The 26821-nt window shown below is 44.1% G+C and overlaps 1 protein-coding gene across 1 annotated transcript in view; it reads left to right on the forward strand.

The window, feature by feature from the left end:
• The window catches only part of PIP5K1B (phosphatidylinositol-4-phosphate 5-kinase type 1 beta), a 317417-nt gene that overhangs the window by 754 nt on the left and 289842 nt on the right, over positions 1-26821 (forward strand). The gene's annotated exons all lie outside the window — the stretch shown is intronic.

Raw genomic sequence — 26821 nt, forward strand, 5'->3', positions numbered from 1 at the left:
ACTGAAGACAACCAGTCTGCTTATCTCGCATCTATGCAGATGAGCCCGTTGTATTCTTATCCGCCCCCCCTCCCCCCTCATCGCCCCGGCTCCCTGGTCTCTGGTGCCCAGCATGGTCGGGTAGAAACCTGTTCCAGAGAAGTTGTTTGGATAGGCTGATGAATTCTTTCATCTGATGTACTAAAATCAGGGCTCTCAACAAGGAAATGCTAGTTACTCTGATGCTTTTTAAAGGCAGAGTGTTGGATACTCCAAACACCCACCGACTCGGTCTTCGCAGGACCTTTTCAGCCTCCCAGGGGCCCGCGCTCTAAGGTGAATGACCCTTGAGAGACAGGTTGGGCCTCAGAACGTGTTAGTCTCCTGCAAAGAAAAAAAAATCGGGTCTCCCCATCAGCACTCCTGAGCAAGGGTTTGGGGATCCTCGGTTGCCCCTCCGGGGGAAAAGCATCCACCCAGACTTGTCTCTTTTCCGCGGAAGGGCTGAAGTGTTCTGCAGTTGTTGGAGAAAGGCCCAAGGGTTGGTTTCATCCCCCCTCTAATGTGATGAAGTAGAATAACGTTCATGGAAGCTTCGGGCAGAGCATTTCCAGCTGAAAGGAGGCCCTGGGAAAAAAAGCCTTTCTCGGCCAAGCCCATGCCGGTGGCACGTTCGTTGAGTGAGCCTTGCACCTAGTCTCGGTGCTGAGGGGAATGATGCATTCCATGCTCAGTAATGGGAGTGGAGACTTAGGAATACCGGGGAGAAAGCAGTGAAATCTGAGCCTCGTGAATAATGACATCTTAGTTGAGAAAGAAAACTGTTCAGAACTGAATGGTAAAACCACATTACATTTTTGTCCAAATTAAGACTAGAGGAAATCTAATAATAATACCTTGCATTTTGAATCCGTGCCTTGTTGTTAGTGAATGTTTTTCAATGCTCATTAAATTCTAACCATTTCTGGGGGAGGCAGGGCAAAGATTATTAAGCACATACTCGCAGTGGGAACCTGAGGCCCACAGATTCAGGGACTTACCAAGGTAACAGGAGGCTGGAATTAGAGTCACAGCCACGTTCTCTGAAATACACAACCCCCCCCCCCCCCAATCACCGTAGTGCTGGCTCTGAACTTTAAGGTTTTCACGATGGCCAGAGTGCTTCTGCATTTCTTGTGGTCTGTGCTGTCTCACTGTGAATCACTGTTCACATTTGACAGATGAGGAAACTGAGGTTTAGACCGGGATGGGACTTTTCCATGGTATCCTGCCTAAGCTAGTGGAGGTTATAAGATAACAGAGCTCTTGATGTCCCGTCCACCGCTTTGCAAATGATGCCATCTTTGCACTTCTGATGGCGATGAGGGGACATCACGGATACTGCAGTACACTGGGGGACTATTAACCGTGTCTGCTGGTGACCTGAGTTCTAGTTCAGGCACCCTTTTTGGCTGTGTGACCCCGGGCCAAATCATACCACCTCTGAGCTTCAAGTGTCCCACAAACACAGTAAGAAATTAAAAATGAATTATTTTTCTCTTTCTAGTCTCAGCATTTTATAATGCTTATCGATGTGTTTTTAATCCATCTAATCCTTTTCTCTAGGGGAAAGAAAGTTTGTTCACCCTGCCTTGAGTAAGGGATTTAGCTAATTATCTCTTCCCCTTGTGATTTACTCCCCCTTCCCACTGACCACGTCCCACTTAGTGAGGGGGAGAAAATTCCGAGGGCACTTTAAACTTAGCATCCGTATTGCTTAGTGTTACTATTTGACTTGGAAATACCCTGCTGGGCTGATCTACTGTAAAATACATATTAAGGTTCACTTGGCTATCCCAGTCAACTCATACCTTTAGTATATTTTTAGCTTTGGAGTTTGTATGTAGTAACACTCAAGAAATAGCTGCTGAATGAAGGGGGTGAAGGAAATCACTCATAAGGAAAGCACACGCTGTGAAACAAAGCAAGTGTCTCGCCGTGTAAATTCCCAACATCTGCTGACCCATAAGGTAATTTACCTACAGGAGGTGCGCCTCCTGAAGCTGGCAGAGACAGGTGCCTGTTACTCTCCTTCCTGAATACATCATATAAAGAAGAGTTTTTCTTTCTCCACGTAGGCAATAGACTCATGTTGTCCCTGTCACGCTCTTTTGCTCCCCTTTCCCTCCCTTAGTTGCTAGTAATGGGTAGCTGGCTGTGCATTGCTAGACATTGACTTATGCCCTTTTGTAAGAGTCTTGAGATGGAGAAACCTACCGCTTTTTTTTTTTTTTTTGAGTAAGTTTCAAGCAGCTGCTAATACTGGCTAGAGGTTTCACAGAGGAAACCTAATTAACAAAACCAACCTAGTTTCTGTTCCCTTTAAGGGTCCTCTTTCCACCCCTCCTTCCCATATACACAGAAGTCGTGTTTTTATTTTCAGAAGAATGATGAAGAATTAGAATGGTTCTTAAATATTATGAACAGATCCAGCCATTGGGATTGAGGTGTATGTCTTCGTGATAAAGAATTTAAATGTTAAATAGTTCAGAGACTTGTCGCTTTCACGGGTAAGACAACTGAGGCATCGAGAGGTGAATTGGCTTACTCAGGGTCCCACCTATGTTTTGCAAGAATTCTTAGGAAGGTTCACATTTAAGGTTGCGCTGGGGGTTCTGTGGTGAAGGTGCATTCTTGATTTTTAAAAATCATGGAGATTAACAGAAAACTTCTCTTTTTTTTTTTTTTAAAGGTTTTATTTATTTTTGAGACAGAGAGAGACAGAGCATGAACGGGGGAGGGGCAGAGAGAGAGGGAGACACAGAATCGGAAGCAGGCTCCAGGCTCTGAGCCATCAGCCCAGAGCCCGACGCGGGGCTCAAACTCGCAGACCCTGATATCGTGACCTGAGCTGAAGTTGGACGCTTAACCGACTGAGCCACCCAGGCGCCACAGAAAACTTCTCTTTACTAGTAATAGTAAACTGTCATAATTTTAAACGATTTAGTATGGAGATTTGTAAATTTCTCATCCAAGCAGACACCATTAGAGAGAAAATGTTTGTCTGTTTTCATCTATTCACTCTGATTCTTCTGACTTATGTAAATCATCAGACTCAGAATTGATACTTTGTTCCAACCAGTGCTTGAAGAAAGGGAACAGTTGGAATAGAAATACAAATGTATGGTGGTTTTCCAGGCTTCTCTTCCTGGTAAATAAAACCAGAAGCCAAAGGTGGCATTGCTGTAGAGCCAGTGAAGTCATAAATATGTATATGTTTAATTTGCATTTTCATTTTGCTTGTACTTCAGTTAAATGGGAGTCCGAAGTTTGATATCCTGGGGGGAAAACTACATTTTTTTTTTTTTTACTATGGCTAGAACCTTCATTAGCTACACTGTAAAACATCAAGTCCTAAATGTATTTGTTGCAGAAATGTGTTCTTTGTATCAAGTGTATTAACCGGAGTTGGAAAGAGTCCTTTCTTTTTTAGAAGCTGCCCAGTTAGAACTGTACATTATGTAGCTCAGCTGTTCATTTGTGGATTCATGTATGGCAATTCTCAATGCAAGGAAAATTAGGGAGGAAACCTAGCCTTCGGTTTTATTTAATATTTTTCTTTTTGAAAAAAAAAACATCTAAACCTAGTTTAGTGATGAAATTTTTGAAATACTGTATAGAAAACCATTGGCTGCCATTGATGAAGTATTTTATTCAGCCAGGCTCCTTTCAGTATAAAAGATGAGGCCCGAGAAAACAGGCTTGATTTTGTGTATTCCAGTTACAGTCGTATCTACTTCTCTCTGGTTTTGCAGGAGGTATATAAAGGAGACCGTGATAGAGGAACATACAGGAATTGTACTCACAGGAGGTTACTCCTGGGTAAGGTGTATTTGAAATCCAGATAATAATCGGCACGTGGTTATATGTTGACTCAGCCGGCAGCACCTTGGCATTATTTTAAGTTACAACTTGTACTTGAATGGAGAGCTACGCAAAGTATGTGTCCTTCTGGTCCAAAGTCTTCTGTGTTGTTTATGGGAATGAATGAACGACAGGTGTGCAGTGTGTGTTTGGGGAGTTTACATCGTGGGCGAGCAACTTCTGGAGACCTACTTGTTTTCTCTAAGAGTTTTAAAAAGGCACTTGCAAAATTGTGATGAACTGCAAAGCATTGAGTGGACACGGTTGCTTCCACTAAAAATGGGCGAATGTGTATTTCAGTAGAGGTTCTGCAGGCAAGGGTTGGACTTTCAGGCACGGAGGCGAGTGGGCTAGAAAGTAGAATTATCTTGAATCAGAGCTCAAGTTCTGGGATGAAAGATAGGACTGTAAAAAAAAAAAATTATTTGGTAAGAACGAGATGATATTTAAGCTTTTCTGTCCAGATCTGGATCTTTGGTCCTAACATTTGTTGATAAAGTAGGAAACGAAAACACTGGAGCGATGAAAAGCAATGTTATGACCTGCTTGAGGGAGTAGTAAGCCTTTCATGCGTGTTGAGCTAATATTTATCAGTGGGAAAGGTTGGGCACCAGGTTTTGTTTTTTTTTTTTTTTTTTTTTTTGTATTCTTGGAACTTAGCACGGGGCTGGCAGATAGTAGGGGTTTAATAAATGGGTAGTGAATGATGTATGCATTCAGACAAATAATGCTCTTCACACCTCTGGGATGTTTTCATAATTATTGTAATGATTTTATTTTTTTCAGACCATTTAAAAAACATCAGTAGTTTCAGCAGTTGATAGGGGTCCTTCATTTTTCATCACATACAGTGTTTATTCACCAGACCCATACGTTTTAACCAGCATGCCTGGGAATGATTTTTTTTTTTTTATTTCTAACCTGAATATAAAATGTGCCCTTTCTTTTATTATTTACAAGTACCAGATTGACATATTTTTAAAGCACCTGGAGTGGGTTAGTAGTGAGTTTGGTTCAGGTACACAGGTAAGAATGGACTTTCTCTAAGTTGTTGTGTTTTTTTTTTCTTTAATGTTTGTTTATTTTTGAGAGAGAGCAAGAGGGTGAGTGAGGGAGGGGCAGAAAGAGAGGGAGAAACAGAGTCTGAAACACGTTCCAGGCTCTGATCTGTCAGCACAGAGCCCAACGCGGTGCTTAAACTCACTAACTATGAGATCATTACCTGAGCCAAAGACGGACGCTTAACTGACTGAGCCACCCAGGTGCCCCAAGCTTCTCTAAGTTAATGGATTTAAGCGTGCCTCTTCTTGGGACTTTGGCCTTCTGTGATCATCTGACCTAAAGAGAACCTTCTTCCTCTGTCTTCTTCACTTCTCACAATGGATACTTGTACATATATGTGTTTCACTTGTTTTTCTACCACCTTTGCCCAAACTCCCGCTCAACTTGAGTAGAAACTCCTTGGGGCGCCTGGGTGGCTCCGTCGGCTAAGCGTCCGACTTCAGCTCAGGTCACGATCTCGCGGTCCGTGCGTTCCAGCCCCGCGTCGGGCTCTGTGCTGCTAGTTCAGAGCCTGGAGCCTGTTTCCGATTCTGTGTCTCCCTCTCTCTCTGCTCCTCCCCTGTTCATGCTCTGTCTCTCTCTGTCTCAAAAATAAATAAACGTTAAAAAAAAAAAGTAGAAACTGCTTGAGGGCAGAAGTCCTGGTTGTTTCACACGATTTCTCAAGTATTTGGTACATAGTAGGTGCCTGCTTAGTATTTGAATGAATGAATGAGTCCCATCCGTGCTGTGCAGATGAACTGGACCACCCCTGAGGGCACTGGAGTTGAACAGGTGAAGCTCCAAGACAGCTCTTAAGCATTAGCTGTCGTGGCTCCACAGGAATGCCAAGTCCTCCAGGGGGAGGAAACAGAGCTTGCTTAGGTGACTAGATTGTGGCTTGAGTATGAAGCAAGGTCTCTGTTTCGAGAGTTGAGTTATTATTCCTTTCTCTTCACTCAAAAATGAACGGCAGCAAACTGTTAAGAACTTCTCAAGCACGAAACCAAACATTCCAAAACTGTTAAACCAGGGCCTCAACATCCCTAACTCCTAAGTACATGCAGTGCATACCTAAGACAGCTTGTGATCGTCTATGGGGCAAGTCCTAGGACCCTTGAGGTGAAAACTTCTCAAGGCTCAGCTGATGTTTCTTTTTTTTTTTCTTTTTTTTTTTAACGTTTATTTATTTTTGAGACAGAGACAGAGCATGAATGGGGGAGGGTCAGAGAGAGGGAGACACAGAATCGGAAACAGGCTCCAGGCTCTGAACTAGCAGCACAGAGCCCGACGCGGGGCTGGAACGCACGGACCGCGAGATCGTGACCTGAGCTGAAGTCGGCCCCTTAACCGACTGAGCCACCCAGGCGCCCCTAGGATTTTTTTTATATATATATATAGAAAGTATTTTTTAAGTATTTTTTAAGTTTCAGTATTTTTAAGTTTATTTATTTTGAGGGAGAGAAAGCACACTTGGGTGGGGGGTGGGTGCAGAGAGAGTGGGAGAGAGAGACACCCAAGCAGGCTCTGTGCTAACAGCACAGAGCCCAGACGCCGGGCTCGATCTTACAAACCATGAGATCGTGACCTGAGCCAAAATCCAGAGTCAGGTGCTTAAGCAGCTGAGCCATCCGAGCACCCCAAAAGCTCTTGATAGTCATGGCCCTGCTAAGTGATGGGTCCTGCCAGGACTGGGAGACAGACCAGGGTATCTAGGTGATGAAGGGTGAGCCATGCTCTTTGTAGAACTTAGGTTTGGATGTGACTCCAGGAGGATAGCAGGTAAAGGAATGATTCTATGAGCTGATGGTTGTCTGGGAAGAGGAGACTGGCGGTGTTCTGACAATTTCCAGGGTATTTCAAGCCCGTTCAACATGCTAGAGATTGACGGAACACCTGGCCCAGTCTCTGCCACTGCTGTGGGGCGTGCAAAAAAGTATAACCATGGTGTGGCTCAGCTCGACCAAGAACTTAACGTATCCCAGACACCTGTGATGTGAAGTGCTCTTTCTTGGATCTGCATCGTGCACCTGAAGGTGGGCCCAGCATCCCTGTTAACAGTGGAGGACAGGGAAACCTGTTTGGATGATCACAGGCTCATGAGCACCGAGCCAGTAAGAGTGGGGCTAAGGTTCCAGTCATGGCTTTTCTGACTTAAAAAATTTTTTTTAAATGTTTTTATTTATTTTTGAAGGAGAGAGAGACCGAGCGTGAGCAGGGGAGGAGCAGAGAGAGAGGGAGACATAGAATTTGAAGCAGGCTCCAGGCTCCGAGCTGTCAGCCCGGAGCCCGACGCGGGGCTCGAACTCACGAGCTGGGAGATCATGACCTGAGCCGAAGTCAGACGCTTAGCTGACTGAGCCACCCAGGCACCCCTTTTCTGACTTGAAAGCCCACATGCTTTTCTCCGCTTTGCGCTGTTGCGCCACGGAATGAAGTTTTGGGGGAAGAGCTTAAAAAAGGAAGACACAAGTGAATCTAGAAGTTGTTTCTCCCACCTGAGCCTCTCTATGAGCTCTAGATTACGTAATTAACATTACGGACTTCGTGCCTGGGTATCTCAAAGGCACCTCAGATTTGACTCGTCTGAGACCAGGAGGCTGGTCTCTCTCCATCCCTGGTCCTCTTGCGCGGTTCCTTAGCTCTGTGATGGGCCCTGCCATCCACCAGGTCACACGAGGCCGAAATTCAGGAGCTGTCCTTGACCCCAGGGCATCCAACCCGTCCCGTTTCTGTTGCTTTTGCTTCCTGTGAACATCTCCCCCGCCCGTCTGTTTCTCTTTGTTCCTGCTGATTCCGTCCTAACCTAGCTTCTCATCCCTCCGCTGGACTCTAGCCAGAGCCTCCCCGGGCCCCTGAGTCCTCTCTGGCCCTCCCCTCGTCCATCACCCGGCTGCAGCCAGGCCAGTCGAGGTGGCCTAGACTGTGCCGGCCGCATTCTTGTCGCCCACGCGCGTCCTTCTCCTCAGGGAAGCAGACACATCCTGGCCTCTGTGGCTCTCCGGGTAGGTGGGCTGGTGAACTCCTGCATAGCCTCTCAGGACTTGCTCTTCCACACTAATCTCTGCCCGTGGCTTTTCAGTTGCTCAGTCACAGTTGAACCGTGAGTAAAAGACCGGTATTAATCTGTCTTAGTTCAGGCTGCTGTCACAAAGTACCACAGACGGTGCGGCTTAGAAACAACAGCGGGTTATTTCCCACAGTCCCGGAGGCTGTAGTCGCAGATCAGGGCACCAGCCCGGTCCGGGTTGGGTGAGGTCCCTTTTCTGGTTGCAGACTTCTGACTTCTTGGACCCTGACTTGGTGGAGAGAGGATGAGGGGGCTCTCTGGGATTTCTCTTCCTCAGGACACTAATCCCGTTCATAAGGGCCCCAATCTCGATAACTAATCCTTTCCCGAAGGCCCCACCTCTTAGTACCATCACACTGAGTTAGGATTTCAATATATGAATTACAGGGAACCCAAATATCGAGGCCATCGTACAAGCCTTTATGGCCACGTCAGTGCCCTTTAAGAAATCATTCTGTGTTGAAACCCCGCATCCAGAGACCTACAACCAACAAATACAGTCAAAAGAAACGTCTCATGAGAGAAAAGTGTACTACACGAGATGTGTTCTGGTATTTTCGGAGATGTTCCTTCCCGCTTTAACTTAAGAGCCTGTCCTATTACACGGGATCGGTAAATTGCAGTGATGAAACACCGCCTTTATACGGGGGTCTTGTCTCTATTTTTTCGTATGAGCCTCACGCCAAAGTTCGCACTGACTTATTTTAGCAAGACCCTGAATACTGTAAGAAGAAACGAACCCGGCTTTAAAAATATGTTAAGAACCATTTGACAGTGTTTTTTATTTTTTTCCTGCCTGAAAGTCGTGGAGACTTTGAGACTGCCCATTTTAATTGTCTCTCCAATCACAAAAAGAAAGGAGCTTAAGCCAGAGAACCCTGGGCTACTCAGAACTCTTAGACAGGCTGTTTTGCTTCTGGAGTGAATTTCCTGATGGCTAAGAGTTTGCTTGCTCCTTGAAGTCTCTTAACCTGTCACATCTAACATTTGCATGGAACAGTCCCGCAAAGTTGTCACAACCTTCCCCAGTTCTTAAGATTATACAGAACAGAGTGTGTCTTTTGTGCTATAATAAAGTGATAGCTTTGGATCTGTTCAGGGATGCGAAGCTCTTTGCCCCTGTACCAAACAGCCCCACTTTACCATCTTTGAAAATTGCATCTGCTTTTTCTTGGGAAAAAAAAAATTGTTTTGGCCCTTTTTCTGTGACTTTCAGCAGTGATTGCCCCTTCATTCGTTGTTTGCTGTTGAGAATCTGTTGTGATCTTGGGAACCAGATAGCACCCAAGCTGTCTGAATGATTTCCCAAATAAATTCGTATTAGGCGCTGACATTGATATTAAAAAAAAAAAGAGAAAAACACAGGTTTTGAGGGGGGAACCTCAAGAGTTCTTGATGTAAAGCAAGCAAGATTTAGTTTTTCCTCATTCACTTTGTTTTTTTGGCCAACAAAGAGTGTGTTTTTCTTACCCTGTTCTGCGACTGTTCAGATAAATAAATTTCTACCTCTTAGGCTGAGATACTCATGGTTTCTTTTTTCTTTTTATAAAATATTTATGTGTTTCCTACATGATGGCATAGAGCACACTTGCTTGACTTTTTAATTTAACTTAAACGGAGTTGTAATTTATGGGTGTTTTGGTGACAGCTTCATTTTTAATCTTTGATGCCTTTAGAGGTAGTAGATAACTGAAGATATTTTTCTTCCCATTGGAGAAATGCCATGAAAAAATTGCCCCAGTTTCCTGATGTACTTCTTCCACTGGAAAATAGACTTAAAACCCGCACTAAAACCAGGAAGGTGAATATGAGATAGTTAACTTTTTTTAAATGGAGAAATGTAGCTTATTAAAAAAAATTTTTTTTTCAGTGTTTATTTTTGAGAGAAAGAGACAGAGTGTGAGTTATAAAGGGGCAGAGAGAGAGGGAGACACAGAATCTGAAACAGGCTCCAGGCTCTGAGCTGTCAGCACAGAGCCCGACGCGGGGCTCAAAGTCACGAACTGGGAGATCAGGACCTGAGCTGAAGTTGGACGCTCAACCGACCGAGCCACCCAGGCGCCCCAGGGAAGTGGAACTTACTTTTAAGGAGTGAGGTGAACCACACTCTTTGGAGGCTTAGAAATGCCTTACAGAGAAACAAAAAAAGCTACTAGGGTTGTCACTTTAGCAAGCTGTATTTAAATGATGCCTTTTTATTGTTTTTCCCAAGACATGCAGTTAGACGATGTAGCGAAGATTTGTGGAAAGTGGAGTAAATGGGAATTGTCTCATGCTGAGGGTTAAGAGGGAAACATGACTTTTGTTTATGTTTGTAGAAGACAGAATGGAAATGCAGCCTGTGAGATTTGTGGGAGGTTGGGCCCCATTACTCAGTTTTGTGGTTTGTCAGAAACTCCCTCTCCCAAGTGGCTATTTATAAACGTGACCATGATGCAGCATTTCATCTTGTGCAAACTTTATATAAGACAGAGTCACTTGCTGCGTAAAATCAGAAGACGCTGGAAGCGTTTGGAAACTGAGTGTTAAGCGTCCTACACGCGCACCTAGCAGCTCCGGAGACGATTATTAACAGTCCCTGCCGTTACATTTTTGCTGGTTCCTTCCTTGTCTGCCTCCTTCACTGGGAAGTGATTTCCCCGGGGGGAGGGACTATGTACGGGTCACTGCTGTTGTCCCAGCACCTAGCAAGGTGTCCAGTGCAAAGAGTGGTTGAATGGGTGAGTAACCGATGTCCTTAGGCTACAACTGTCTGTTTTCAACTTGCCAGCTCCCCTTCCTCTTTTAATTTCATTTTTTTTAGTGTTTATTTTTGAGAGAGAGAGAGAGCGCGCGAGAGAGAGACAGAGTGCAAGCGGGGAAGGAGCAGGGAGAGGGAGACACAGAATCCGAAGCAGGCTCCAGGCTCCGAGCCGTCAGCACAGAGAGCCCGAGGCGGGGCTCGAACCCGCAAACCGTGAGATCATGGCCTGAGTCGAAGTCGGACAGTTAACCGAATGAGTACCCCCCCCCCAGGTGTCTCCTGTAGCTGTCACTTTTTAAAAAACGGAACCCAGGGGCGCCTGGGTGGCGCAGTCGGTTAAGCGTCCGACTTCAGCCAGGTCACCATCTCGCGGTCCGGGAGTTCGAGCCCCGCGTCGGGCTCTGGGCTGACGGCTCGGAGCCTGGAGCCTGTTTCCGATCCTGTGTCTCCCTCTCTCTCTGCCCCTCCCCCGTTCATGCTCTGTCTTTCTCTGTCCCCAAAAAAAATAAACATTGAAAAAAAAAATCTATTTAAAAAACGGAACCCATCTCCCTTCCCAAGTTCTCAGTTTTCATCAAAGATCCCCTCATTCTTTTTTAACCTATTTTCAGAACTTTCACTGACGTTTATTTTGCTCACCCTTGTTTCTGTGCAGCTTCCAAGTCCTGAGAAGTTAAACAAAAGCACGTTGTTCTCTGTTCTCACTTACATTTCCTGTACGAACACCTGTTACTTGGACTATTGCGGCACGTTCCCCATTGGCTTCCACATCCCCCCTTCTATTAATCATTGATAATGTCTGCTATCAGAGATTATAATTTTGTCACCAGCAGGCCCCCAGACGCTTAAATGCTTTACCGTGCCCGAAATCTCAGTGCGGTTGTTTGGCCCACAAAACCATCCGTACTCTGGCCCTTACAGACCATTCATTATCATTGTTGTCCCTGCTGCCCTTGTAGGACTATAGTGTGACTGCAGGTACCATTTCTTCTTCTTTTTTTTTAACTTTCTTTATTTTGAGAGAGAGAGTGGGCACACACACACACGCACACACACACACACACACACACACGGTAGAGAGAGAGAAGGAGAGAGGATCCCGAGCAGGCTCTATGCTGACAATGTGGAGCCTGACTTGGGGCTCAAACTCACAGACTGTGAGCTCGTGACCTGAGCCAAAATCAAGAGATGGACGCTTAACCCACTGAGCTCCCCAGGCGCCCCTACAGGTACCATTTCTTGAATGCTTGCTCTCTAGCAGGCACAGCATAGAAGAAGACAGGTCAGAAAGGTTTTCGGTGCGTTTTGGAGCCGTGTGACTGCATATTGCGTAGGGTTGGTGTGGGTGGAAGGAGACAGGGCTGCAGCGGGGTGTTGAGGCCAGACCGGGGACATCTTCTTAGATGTGCTAAGGAGTGTGAACTTTTCTTCTCTGAGCAATGAGGCAACAGCTAGAAGATTTTCAGGGACGAGTGTTGAGCTCGTGTTTTATGTGAGATCAGCAACGTGGGCCGTAGTTTGGGAGACGAGGGAGGGGGAGGGACCGGAGACGGGGTGGGGGGTTAGTTACAGGGGAGATGAGGGTCCAGTGAAGGTAGAGAGGGAGGGGAAGGGTGAGCAGATTGGAGATGTCATAGGGAGAATTGATAGGACTGGGCGACCGCTCACATGTGGATTTTGAGGGAATAGGAGCCGTGGAAGATGGTTCTCTGGCTTCTGGCTGGAGTGGCTGCAGAGGTTGGAGAGTGATGGTCTGGTTCTGTGGAGAGGCCGCGTGTAGGTGTTGGCAGTGGCAGGAGGGCTGTGATGAGGAGTCCGGCCTTGAACTTGAGTTTGAGGTACCCGTGGGCTGGCAAGGTGGAGTGTGGCTGTGAGGGGAGAAGTCTATAGTGGGAAGACTGGCTGTGATGGTCCCTGGCTCCGGGCGGCATTTCAGGTCATGGGAGTCGATGAGATTGAAATCGAGTAGAACACCAGGCAGAAGGTCTAGAAGGAAGCTTTATGAGTATGGCTCTAAGGAGAGAGCCTCGGGATGGGGACAGTGTTACGGTTGCTCACCAGTGTCTGAAGCTGTGGATGAAGTGAGACTTGGCTGAATGGGTTTAGAGACAAAGAAGAGAAAATGTCTGAGATTTATCGCTTATCTTCCTTTGCAGCTTACTTCTCTGTACCTTGGCTTCTTATGTCTATTCTTTTTGGATCTTTCATTTTCTTTTCCGTTTAAGGAAATGGCATCAGATTTTCATGACCCCCCCCCCGCCCCCCGCCATACGTACCGTGGTTCTGGAAGCTTCTCTGACCCCACCAATTCCCACAGTCAGTTGCCCTGAAGGGATTTCTCGGCACACGTTCCCTTTGGGTTTCTTGCTCTTCTGACTTTTTGGGAGCTTTCCCTACAGGCTGGCTTTTCATCTGTTCTCAGCTTTATCTCCCCCAGCAGATGCAGAGGCCTGACAGCACGGACCACGTCTTCTGTCTCTCCGTGTTTCCCACCCTCCCTGATGGCTCCAGTGTCTTCCACGTGTTATAGCCACCCCTTGTGATTGACCTGTATTCCATTTTATTTTTTTTTTTTAATTTTTAAAAAATGTTTGTTTATTTTTGAGAGAGAGAGAGAGAGAGAGACAGAGCATGAGCAGGGGAGGGGCAGAGAGAGAGGGAGACACAGAATCCGAAGCAGGTTCCAGGCTCTGAGCTGTCGGCCCAGAACCCGACGTGGGGCTTGAACTCACGAACCACAAGATCTTGACCTGAGCTGAAGTCGGATGCTTAACCGACTGAGCCACCCAGGTGCCCCAGACCTTTATTCCATTTTAGAAGACTGAAGTATAAAGGTGAATAACTCAAAGTTCTGTAAGGAGTTTTGCCCATGCTTGTGCCTTGAACTAACTTGAAAGTACCTGCTTATCATGGGTTTGTAGGTAGGATGTTCCGTCTTTCCCCGAAAAAATGAAATTTGGCTGACAGAAAGGTCCACAAAATGCGGGCCGAAGTCTTGTCATTTTTCATTCTATTTGAAACTTTGAGAGGAGGAGAAGAGCTCTCTGACAGCTCCCCTGTGCCTACCCTTACTTCACACAGAGTGTATCTCCTGGCTTCTCTGGGTCCTGCTTCCTGTGTTTTTAGACAGCATTTTGCATACATTTGCACAGGCTGAATCTGGATGTGGCGAGAATTCCAGCCTGAGAAGCGAGGATTCTGGCTCATCCCGCCCTTCTCCTGACATTCTGATGACCTCTGATCAAGTGGCTTGACCGTCTTGTGTGTTTTTCCCCCCTCATCTGTTGAATGAGAATCGATATACTGGCTCCTGGCTAGTTCAAAGGCATGTGGTGAGGCCACACGAAATGAAGGCCTTTGAGGTTCTTAGAACAAAAGCCTCATGCACATGATTTCATAAGAGCTGCAGAAGGAGGTGAGGCTCCGGACAGCCCCATTTATGGCCCATGGGTAAGCAGTTCTGACGCCAAGGATGTAACATCTGCTGTGACTGGGTTCCCATGAAAGAATTCTCCTTCCTTATTCCCAGGGGTCAAGGGTGACAAGTGGGATGCTTTGCCAAAGCCTGAGGAGACTTCCAGAATTCAAACCCATCCTCGTCATGGATGAGGAGAGCAGCATACCTTTACTTTTAAAGGTGCAGGGCTGTCAAAGTGAAACTCAGGTTTCCTTGTTGAAAAACTGAATGTTCGTAGGCAGCAGATAATTCATAGGACACGTTCTAAACTGGAACATCTGCTCAGTGTATTAAACAAGTTCGTTGCTCACTTTCGATTGTACGGTGGATGGTTGTCATCATCCCACCTTACTGCGCCCGCCTAACGCCGTGCCTCACATGCACAGATGGTCAGTGTTTCCATGAATGCCTTTTTAGGTGTAGGAGAAGATTCTAGAAGTCATCCAGAAAGCACTTTTATTTTAATACCTTTGGGAAGTTGTTTGAGGTTCAGTGGACATCCCCTAAATGAGGAATGAGATGAAAACTTAATGACAGAAAAATTTGTGACCTGATGACCTATATCAAATGGCAGAGGGGTTTGATGGCAGTTATTGACCTGGGTTAATACCGGATCAGAAATGAAGGGAACTCACAGAGTTTAACGTCGTTGGAACAGGGGTTGTGACGTGAGATCTGTAGTCATGACTTCGGGTCAGGGGCCAAAATTTGAATTCCTTGCTCAACCTGGAAGTTGGATTAGTGGCATAATCATAATCATGCAGGTGCACTTCCTTGGTTTTCTGCCCTTATAGTCAGACTGTGGCCTAAGCACGGTGGACTTGGTTATGGTCGTAGGCTAGATGGCAAATGGTAGCAACCTCCACAGCGTAAAAGTCTCACTGGCAGGAGGTGGGATGACATGAAGGCAGAGAGAGGTGAGAAAACAGGTGCTGAAGTCCTCATCTCCTAAAGCGGGGGACTGAGATAGGCTTGTTAAAAGTTGGTGGCGTTCCAGAGTTGTGCCATCTTGCCTTCCTACCGTTGGCACGTGGGAGTTCAGTTGCTTCGTATTTTCATCAATACGTGATACACTCAGTCTTTTTCATCTTGGATATTCTAGTAAGTTTATAATGGTGGCTCATTGTGCTTTCACACTGTAGTCCCCTGATGGCTAATGATGTTGAGTATCAAGTCATGTTTATTTGATGTCCTTACATGTTCTTGGGCAAGGTACAGAACTCCCGTATTAATTCTAGTAACTTTGTTGTGGCATGCATCGATTTTTTTTTTTTTTAATGTAGACAATCATGTTGTCTGTGAACAAAAGCAGTTTTGCTTCAGTCAAGGAAAAAAATGGGTGGAGACACCAGTGAAGACTTGAGTACTTCGCATTAGGAAGGTAATGAGAAGAATTAAAATGGTATGGTGGAAATTCCTATCATGAATCAAGAATGAGGCATTGAAGCATGTGATCAGGTCATGGAGATGACCACCAAGAAGCCGAAACAGAAAATTTTGACAACAGTTGTCTTGGTAGAATTGTGGCAGGAACAGGAAAATGCGGAGGCGGTCGTGGTCACGAAGTTCTCTGTGTCATTTGGTACGTTACCTTGCATGTGCCTTTCTGTGATAAATCATTGGTATGTTGCGAATTAGAACACAGGTAAAAAGTAACATGAAGCAACTGAAATGGGTAGAGTGTAAGAACTGAATATTGTAAGAAATGCCGGAGGAAACCGTCAACAATCGGAAAGTTGTATAAGGGAAGGAAGCACCCTCGCGTAACCAAGCTGTCGAATACCTAGCATTTACCTGGGTACTCAGTACATTCGAGGTACTTTCTAAACAATAAACATGCATGAACTTGTTGAATGTTCATAGCGACCCATGAGGTAGGTACAGTTACCATTTTGTAAGTGAGGAAACCATGGAGCGGAGACATTAAGTACGGTGTTGGAGGCCACACAGCCAGATTTCAGAGCCGGGTGGTCCAGCGCCAGAACCATCCCTCTGGATCAGGTCTCATGGAGGACGATGGGCCTGACACCCCCCAGTGCATCGAGTGTGCAATCCTTAATGCTACCATGGCTCGTTCTCTGAAGTCTTCTAAAGAGGTCCCTGACTTTAATTCATTCGCAGTTCAACAGATGTGTCATTGCCTGTTAACACAGTTCTCGCTAGTAGGATGATTCCTTTCTAGCCGGGGAGGGCAGTATATAATTTGTAATTAACATATGGTGTATAATTTAACACACAACTTTAATAAGTTCATTAGTGTATTTTGTACACGTGTAATATATGATATTTACTCGTGTAATCTAATACAAGATGCTGTGGGGAAAAAACTAAAGCGGGACAAGGCGTGGAGTAGAGGTAGCGGTGGGAGGGGGGTGTTCTTCTCCAAGGGAGGTCAAGGAATACCTATGAGCACTGTCTTAGCTCCAGCTGCTATAACAAATGTAGCACCACTGGGCAGCTTCAGTGCAGACATTCACTTCTTTCAGTTGTGAAAGCTGCAAGTCCAAGATCGAAGTGCTGGTAGGTCTGCTGAGAGCCCACTTTGTCCTTTGTAGGTGGCCGTCTTCTCGTTGTATCCTCATGTGGCAGAGAGGAAGCCTCCCTCTGCTGCGTCTTCTTACAAGGGCACTAATCCCATTCACCAGGGCTCCACCCTCATGACCTCATGACCTCATGACCTCGCAAACGCCTTACCTCCTAGTACCATCATGTTGGGGTTAGAATTTCAAGGTAGGAATTTGCGGGAGAGGCACAAGCATTCGGTCCGTAACAAACAAAGTTCTGCACGAAATAGACGAGCACACTACGCAGGTTTGGAGGAAAGCATTTCAGGCAGAAGGAACAGAAAGTGCAAAGCCCTGAGCTAGGCAGAGTTCCTCGTGTGAGTACTAGGTGGAAACCGGTACCTCCAGAGCTGAGGGAATGGAAGGGAGAACCCGGGGCCATGGCAGATAGAGTCTCCTACACGTGACCGTGACTTTGGGTTTGAATTTTGTGTGATGGGAAGTCCTTAAAGGGTTGAGAAAAGGAAAAGGACGTTAAAAAAAGAACATTCTGTGTCGTCTCTCATGAAGAGGCAGTGTGTTTCCAAACTGATGGCGTTTCGCTGGTCAGTGAAAGTTTGCATGAAGAATTTGCTAGAGAAGTCTGGTCCTCTGTGGACAAGGGAAAATTCCACATTCGCAGTACTCCCGTATGCGTTCCTTAAAGGTGATTTATTGACCTGGACGGTAGTTAAGTGTGCCTACATAGAGATGGTGACTCATGGTGCTGTTACTGATTGCCTTCTAGGTGGAATAAAGTGCATATGTTTAAACACCATTAAAAAATTGTGTTTCAGGGGCGCCTGGGTGGCGCAGTCGGTTAAGCGTCCAACTTCAGCCAGGTCACGATCTCGCAGTCCGTGAGTTCGAGCCCCGCGTCGGGCTCTGGGCTGATGGCTCGGAGCCTGGAGCCTGTTTCCGATTCTGTGTCTCCCTCTCTCTCTGCCCCTCCCCCGTTCATGCTCTGTCTCTCTCTGTCCCAAAAATAAAGAAACGTTGAAAAAAAAAATTAAAAAAAAAAATTGTGTTTCACCTGACGGTCGATGGGGAGAGGTGGATGGGGGAGGGGCTAAATGGGTGATGGGTATTAAGGAGCAAGGGCGCTGGTTGTGATGAGCACTGGGTATTGAATGTAAGTGACAAATCACTAAATTCGACCCCTGAAAGCAGTATTACATTACATGTCAAGTAACTAGAATTTAAATAAAAACCTTAAGTTAAAAAATGTGTTTCTGGGCTATAAAGGAATAATTGCAAGGATATACTCGTGGACTGATGTGTGAGGTGCGTATGGAGAGGTACACGTTTTTGAAGGAAGGGTTTAACTTGAATTTAAAATATTTGGATAAATGGAAATTCTAGACATCCAAATACATTGATTTTTTTCAATGAAATGAGAAAAAAAATCAACCTTTTTTTTTTTTTTTGCCTCCTCATGCATGCTTTTTTATTATAACCATTCTGGGTGTGAGGGATCATCTTACTGATTTGTGGTTTCGATTTGCAGTTCCCTAATTATTAGTGATCTCAAGCATCTTATGCTCATTGGCTACTTGTATATTTTCCTTCGTGAAATGTCTATTTAGATCCTTTACCTATTTTTAATTGGGTTGTCTTTTTATTAAGTTTTAATCCTTGTTGAGACATTCTAGATACAGGTGCTTAACAGATGCATGATTTGCAAAACTAGACTCCCATTCTGTGTATTTGTCTTTTTGCTTTTTCATGACGTCCTGTGAAGCATTAAATTTTTTTTATAAAATTTCTTTTAAAGTTTATTTTTTTATTTTAATTTTTTTAATTTTTTATTTTTTTGAGAGTGAAAGAGACGAGTGTGAGCAGGGGAGGGGCAGAGAGAGAGAGAGAGAGAGAGAGAGGAGAGGGAGGGAGACACAGAATCTGAAGCAGGGTCCAGGCTCTGAGCTGTCAGCACAGAGCCTGACGTGGGGCTTGAACCCACAAACCATGAGATCATGATCTGAGCCGAAGTGGGACACTTAACTCATTGAGCCTCCCAGGCTCCCCTTAAGTTTATTTATTTTCGGAGAGAGAGCAGGGGCACTTGTATGCAAGTGGGAGAGGTACGAGAGAGAGACAGAGAGAGAGAGAGAGAGAGAGAGAGAGAATCCCAGGCAGTCTCCATGCTGTCAGTGCAGAGCATGACGTGGGACTTGAACCCACAAACTGTGAGATCATGACAGCCAAAATCAAGAGGTGGACGCTTAACCCACTGAGCCACCCAGGTGCCCCCGAAGTATTAAAGTTTTTTAACTGTGATGAATCTAACCTATTTATTTTTTCTTTGGTTGCTTGGGCTTTTGGTATCCTACCTAAGAATCCTCTGCCAAATACAAGGTCACAGATTTATATCTGTATTTTCTTCTAATTGTTTTATAGTTTCAGCTCGTCCAGTTTGGTCTTCAGTCCATTTAGAATTAATTTTTGTATATCGTATGGAGTAGGGTTCCAGCTTCATTCTTTTGCATGTAGATATCCGTGTGTCCCATTAACATTCGTTGACAAGACTATTCTTTCCCCACTTAGTTGTCTTGGCACCCTTGTCCAAAATCAATTTCATCATCTATAAAAGGGTGTATTTCTGAACTCTCATTTCTGTTCCATTGATCTATGGGTCACTTCTTAATGCCAGTACCAACTATATTGCTTCCTGTAACTTTGTCATCAGTTTTGAAATCAGTAAGTGTGAGTCTCCCAACTTTGTTCTTTTCCAAGATGGTTCTTCTTTTCCAAGATTGTTTTGGTTCTTCTGAGTCCCTTGAGTTTCCATATGAACGTTAAAAGCAAACGGTCGCCCATTTCTATGAAAAGGGATTTTCACAGGGACTGGATTGCGTCTGTAGATCGAGAAGTATTGCCGTATTAACAAGATTAAGTTTTGCAGCCCTTAAATAGAGAGTGCCCATTTATTTCACTCTAATTTCCTTTAAAAAAAATTTTACCTGTTATCATTATAACACCTCACAAAATTTACGGATTTTATTTACTTACATACTCATTTCAAAAAGAATTTGAGGTGACTGACCACATTGCTTATGAATGTAATAGGGTAGAAACAATTGAGGAAATCTGGGGGAGGGGAGGCGAGAACCAGGAAAATAAGACCGAAAGAATAAGGTTAGTGAATAAACACGTGCCTCAGCGTATTGAGTATTTGCTAGTTGGGATATCACTTTTGTCCCAGGCTTTCCCGTGGCTGGCTTTTAGCATTTGATGTGAGCTAGTATAGAACCAAATGTAAAGAAATAGAAACCTGGAGGCATAAACTGTCACCTTTCTCCCACGCTCAGCTGTTATGGACGTCTATGCGAATAAACCTTGGCTTTTCTTTTAAATCTCCGGAAAATAGTTTCTTCCTCTCACGTCCACCATTTCCAGTGGGAAGTTCATGGACCTGCCCGCTTACTGCAGAGAAGTGCCCCAGGTCGCTGTCCTGCGTCTTGTGCATACTACATTCCAAGGAAGAGAGAGGCTTTTTCCCCAAACTCAAGTGCAGACACCCTTATGGTACAAAAGAATTAGCCTGGGTTGAGGGAAAGTCTTTAAACTTCCCTTCTCCAGTGTTTTCCATTCTTTTAATTTTTCTTTTTAATGTTTGTTTATTTTTGAGACAGCACGAGCAGGGGAGGGGCAGAGAGAGAGGGAGACACAGAATCCGAAGCAGGCTCCAGGCTCCGAGCCAGCCACCCAGAACCCAACGCGGGGCTCGAACCCGCGAACGGCAAGATCATGACCTGCGCCGAAGTCTACTTAACCGACTGGCGCCCCAGACGCCCTACTTTCCACTGTTTTAATGTTTCATGTTCTTGCTCCAAAACAGGAAAGAGCCTTCCGCACCTCTGGTCCTTACCCACGTACACTTTGGCGATGATTTTATCCCAAGGGAGGTGTTCCCTTAGCAACCAACTGACCAGCTCGCTCAGTTAACTTACTTCCTATCTGTAATCAATACTCATTAGCGCTGAATCACTTCTTTGCTTTCCCTTGCTGTATTTTTTTTTTCCTTAATTTATTTTTATTGAAATATAGTTGACGTACACTATTATATTAGTTTCAAGCGTATAACGTAGCGATTGGACAATTACATACGTTACAGAATGGTCACCATAATAAGTCTAGTTACCATCTGTCACCGTACAAAGTAAGGACAATATTATTGGCTGTATTCCTTCTGCTGTACTTTATGCTCCCCTGACTTATTTCTTTTACAACTGGAAGTTTATATGTCTTAATCCCCTTTGCTTATTTTGCCCATCTGCTACCCCTCCCCTCTGACCATCAGTGCTCTGTGTTTATGAGTCTATTTCTGTTTGTTTTGGTTTTGCGATTTCACATACACGTGAAATCGTATGGTACTTGTTTTCCTCTGACTTCTTTCACTTAACACAATGCCGTTGAGGCCCATCCATGTCGTCACAAATGGCAGGATTTCATCCTTTTCTTATGGCTGAGGAACATTCTAACGTACCTGTACATCGCAGTTTCTGTATCCATTCACCTGTTGATGGACACTTGGGTTGTTTCCATATCTTGGGTATTATAAATAGTGCTGCAGTGAACCTGGGGGTACATATATGTGTTTGAATTAGTGTTTTTGTTGTCTTCGCCTAAGTACCCAGAAGTGGAGTTACTGGGTCATGTGGTAGTTCTGTTTTTAATTTTTTCAGCAACATCCATACTGTTTTCTGTAGTCGTTGGACCAGTTGACATTCCTAGCACCAGTGCACGAGGGTTCCCTTTTCGCCACATCCTCACCAGCCCTTGTTATTTTTGGCCTTTTGCTAATAGCCATCCTGACAGGTGTGAGGGGATATCTCCTGCACTTGGGGTTTGCATTTCCCTGATGATTAACGATGTTGAGCATCTTTCCAGGTACCTGCTGGCTACCTTTGGAAAAATGTCTTTTGAGTTCTTCTGCCCATCTAACTGGATTATTATTTTCTTCTCCTCCCCCTCCCCCTGTGTCTCCCCTTCCCCCTTTTCCTTCTTTGCTCCTTCTCCTCTTTTGCTACTCATTTCTATGAGTTCTTCATATATTTTGAATGTTATCCCCTTACTTAATACATGACTTGGAAGTACCTTCTCCTATTCGGTAAGTTGCCTTTTTATTTTGTTAATGGTTTCCTTGGCTGTGGAGAAGCTTTTTAGTTTAATGTCTGTTTGATGTTAGTTTGATGTTTGTTTTTGCTTCTGTTGCTTTTGCTTTTGGTGTCAAATTCAAAAACTCATTGCCAAGCCCTGTATCTGCCTTTGTTTTCTTCTAGGAGTTTCATGGTTTTAGGCCTATGTTCAAGTGTTTAATCCGTTTTGAGTTAACTTCTGTGCATGATGTAAGATAAGGGTCCCGTTTCATTCTTTGCATGGGATGTCTAATTTTCCCAGCATCATTTATTGAAGAGACTTCAATATTGTCCTTTCTTCATGGTATATTCTTGGGCTCTGTCTCGTAATTAATTGACCATATATTCCTTTGATAATTTCTGGGCTCCCTATTCTGTTCCATTGATCTATCAGTACTCTGTTACTGTACTGTTTTAGCTACAGTAGCTTTGGAATGTAGTTTGAAATCAGGAAGCACAATGCTTCCAACTTTGTTGTTCTTTCTCAAGATTGCTTTGGGGTATTTTTATGGTTCCATGCAAATTTTAGATTTTTTTTTGTCCTATTTCTGTGAAAAATGCCATTGGAATTTTAATAGGGATTGCATTGAATCTGCATATTGCTTTGGGTAATATGAACATTTAAGAAATATTACGTCTTACAGCCAGAGAACATACTCTGAGCACAGAATATCTTTCCATTTATTTGTGTCTTCTTCAGTTTCTTTCATTAATCTCTTGTAGTTTTCAATATAGAGGTCTTTCACCTCCTTGGCTGAATTTATTCCTAGGTATTTTTTTATGCGGTTATAAATGGGATTGTTTTCTTAATTTCTCTTTCTTGTAGTTTGTTATTTTCTGAGGGAATCCTCAGGGTTTGCTTTATATGATGATTTGTCATCTGCAAAGAGTGACGGCTTTACATCTCCGTGTCCAATTTGGATGCCTTTGGTTTCTTTTTCTTGCCCAATTGCTGTGGCTAGGACTTCCAATACTATGTTGAATAAAAATGGCAGCCGTGGGTACCCTTGTCCTGCTCCTGATTTTAGAGGAAAATCTTACAGCTTTTCACTGTTCAGTATGATGCTCACCGTGGGCTTGTCACACGTGGCCTTTATTACATTGAGGTATGTTCCCCGTAAACCCACTTTGAAAGTTTTTATGATAAATGGGAGCTCGGGTTTTTTGTTCATCTATTTTCTGATTTCTGCATCTATGGAGATGGTAATAGGATTTTTTCATCTTTTATTTTCTTACTCTGGTGTTCACAGTAAACAATTTGCGGGTGTTAAACCATCCTTGCACCCCTAGAATCAATTCCACTTGATCATGGTATATAATCTTTTTAATGTATTGTTGAAACGGGTTTGAAAAAATTTTTTGAAGAGTCTTGCATCTATGTTCATCAGGAATATTGGCCTGTAATTTTATCTAATTTCTTAGTTTGTGCAGTTTGTTAGCATAAAACTGTTTTTCATAGTCTCTTATGATCTCTTTTATTTCCGTATCATCAGTTGTAACATCTTCTCTTTCATTTCTCATTGTTTTAGTGGTCATTGAAGGGTAAGAGTAAATCCTTAATTTCTGTCATGTAGAACAAAGTATATTTGGGTTTATTTATGGGAGATAATAAAATCTCCAGTCTAATTTATTTTCCAAGATATAAAAGGAAGATAAAATCTTAACATGTTCGGTTGTTTTGAGAGATTATATTAGAACCAATAAAATTAGGATTTTTGAAACACCTATTGAAATGGAAACACATCGACACACACACGTGCACACACACGAGAAGGTTACTATCCAGAATGTGTAAGGTGCAGATATAGCTATGTTACGACTAGTCTTTATTTGGATAAATGGCCAAAAGTTAAGTACTTTATCATTTTTATACATGAGAAAGACCAGTGTGTGCACAAAGAAGCAAACATGGTAAAGATACAAGAAATGCAACCTGAGGTCAACTGGGATTTTAAAAAATAATTGAAATGCTAAGTTAGAATATTGGTGTGGCCGTGTAGACTTGCAAATACACACAATTGGTAGCTTTCAAATCAGTGCATATTTCCTGAAGGGTACCAAAATTATTTAACAAAAATTATTATAATGAACGTACTCTCTAATATAGTAATTTCTCTTGGCAGGGGAAAAAAAGAAAAAAATTTTGTTGGAACAATATTAGTTTTATTAAAAAAAATTTTTTTTCATTTATTTATTTTTGAGAGAGAGAACACAAGTGGGGAGGGGCAGAGGGAGAAGGAGACAGAATCCAAAGCAGGCTCCAGGCTCCGAGCTGTCGGCACAGAGCCCGACACGGGGCTTGAACTCACAGACCGTGAGATCAAGACCTGAGCCAAAGTCGGACGCTCAACCGAGTAAGCCACCCAGGCGCCCCTAGAACAGGGTTAGTTTTAATGAAAGACTACGAATAACTTCATTCTCTAACATTTGGGGAGACGATTGGACAAACTGTAAGAGAACAATACGCTCTTCTTTGTATTATAGAATACTATGGAAAAGCCCCTGGAAAATAAATATAAAATAGGGTATAGTGCTATAAAAGAGGATTTTTAATTCAGTACATGGATAAGCAAGAGAAAGCGTAGAGTACTTTTGTGCGATTTGGTTTGATGATTTGTTGACCTTCTTATTGGGTGTATTTGGCCTCATATGAATATGATAGGAGGACCACGAGAACATAATTCACAGGCTGTCGTATGATGGAGAAGATAACATACAGGGTCAACAAGATTTGGAGCACCTGATACCACCCACCAGGAGCCATTCACCAGTGACAGTCCCTTCCCTGCTTTCCGTACGGGTGAGGATAGGGCAATTGAAGAAAATACTCCACAAGACTAATTTGGGATGAATGCCAATTATTATTATTATTATTATTATTATTATTATTATTATTATTATTTAAGTTTATTTATTTTGAGGGGCGCCTCAGTGGTCAGCCGGTTAAGCGTCCGACTTCAGCTTGGGCCATGATCTCACGATCTGTGAGTTCGAGCCCCGCGTGGGGCTCGCTGTGCCGACAGCTCAGAGCCTGGAGCCTGCTTCGGATTCTGTGTCTCCCTCTCCCTCTGCCCCTCCCCTGCTCACGCTCTGACTCTCTCTGTCTTTCAATAGTAAATAAATGTTATAAAAAAATTTTTTTAACGTTTATTTATTTTGAGAGAGAGTGCGAGCAGGGGAGGGGCAGAGAGAGGGGGAGAGAGAGGATCTGAAGCCGCTCCACATGGTCAGCACAGAGCCCGACAGGGGGCTCGAACTCCCGAATGGTGAGATCACGACCTTAGCTGAAATCTAGAGTCAGGCTTCTAACCACCCAGGGGCCCCAGGACTGATGCCAGTTCTTGAGAAATGACCCATATCAGCAGATGAGACTCATTTGGGGATTAAAAAGGTTTTAGATCTATTCTAACAGCCCGTAGCCAATTCCATTTGGAAATTGTGTCAAGAAGAAGTTTCTCAATTCTTAACCGATTTCACACTTTAAGTACTATGAGAACTAAATTGCAGGAAAGCAGAGGGTTTGAGTAAGCCCACAGGAATCACTGGAATGGAATTTGACCTGGACTGTGTTGAGAAATAAAACTCTTGAGCTTGTCATGTCAGGTGTATTGGAACTGACCGTAAATTCGATGGATTTCATTGGGTGCTTAAAGTGGGTCCTACCCACCTTGTATATACACTCGGTACAAATACAGATCAACTAGAGTGGAAACAGGAAAGGGATCAGTGATTTCCTGATTGTTTTGAATTGCTCTAATGTATCTTCTCTGTTTTTTTTTTCCCCCATGAGAATTATTCCTGAGATGGGACAAGATTGGGGCACCTCCTTTACACTCTTAGTTGAAAATTGTTCCTCCTTACTTATCCTTCAATCATGAACAGGTAAACAGATAACCGTCTCCAGAGCCATCCCTGTTAAGGAAAGTTACCTTTAGCACAAGCCTATGGACTCTTTTAAATATGTGTGATAATTTCGTTTCAAGGGACATGGGTCATGTTCGAGCGCTGCTTTTGAGCCTTAGAGTTAGTGTGTTCTAGACCAACTCTTGATGTCTGAAAGTTGCGGTGTTTTCAATTTAACATCAGTTGACGAGTCTCTGTTCTACCAGTATGATTTCTGATACTTGTCCTGTCTGGGTAGGATGTGTACGTTTTGCCCTGCAAGTTTCCCAAGAGAGGGAACCTTGACCTTGCGTTGTGTACGGTGGACAGAATCTAAGATGAGCCAATTTCCTTTGTCTTCCCAGCAAAGAACAGCCTGTGAAATGAAGCTGATGTCGCCTATTTCGACGGGTTATTGGGAAGACGGGCTAAAATAAAGCAATGTTGGTAGTAGGAGTTAGGTAAATACTGAGTCGTTTGTTTTGTGCTTTTTATAACAGGTCTCAAGCTTTTTGTGAGGTGCTGAGGGCAAAGGGGGTAACATTTAGAGTGGGGGTGAGGTGGGGAGGGAAATTGCAAAACAGATGAGTGGGTTTTGCCCTCAACGAATTTACAGTAGATTAGAGGAGCCAGGCACTGTTGATTAGGGGTCGATAAGAGTGCTGAGTATGCACTCAGCAGGGTTGGGGGTAAAGCCAGCCCAGGGGCTCTAAAGTAAGCCTTGGAGGTGGCAGGGGAGCTGGTAGTTCTCCAGATCTGAAGACGGGCTGGTGCCAAGGGCTTACAACATGCTGTGAAATTGCTTTCACAGGGGTGCCCGGGTGGCTCAGTCTGTTGAGCGCCTGACTTCAGCCCAGGTCACGATCTCGTGGTTCACAAGTTCGAGCCCCAGGTCGGGCTCAGAGCCTGGGGCCTGCTTCAGGTTATGTCTCTCTCTCTCTCTTTCTCTCTCTCTCTCCTCTCTCTCTCTCTCTCTGCGCCCCTCCCCTGCTCACACTCTGTCTCTCTCTCTCAAAAATAAATAAAAACACTTAAATCAAAATAGAAGTTGCTCTTAGTGCTGCA

The sequence above is a fragment of the Felis catus genome, chromosome D4, assembly GCF_018350175.1.
Source record: "Felis catus isolate Fca126 chromosome D4, F.catus_Fca126_mat1.0, whole genome shotgun sequence".
Taxonomy (NCBI): Eukaryota; Metazoa; Chordata; class Mammalia; order Carnivora; family Felidae; genus Felis; species Felis catus.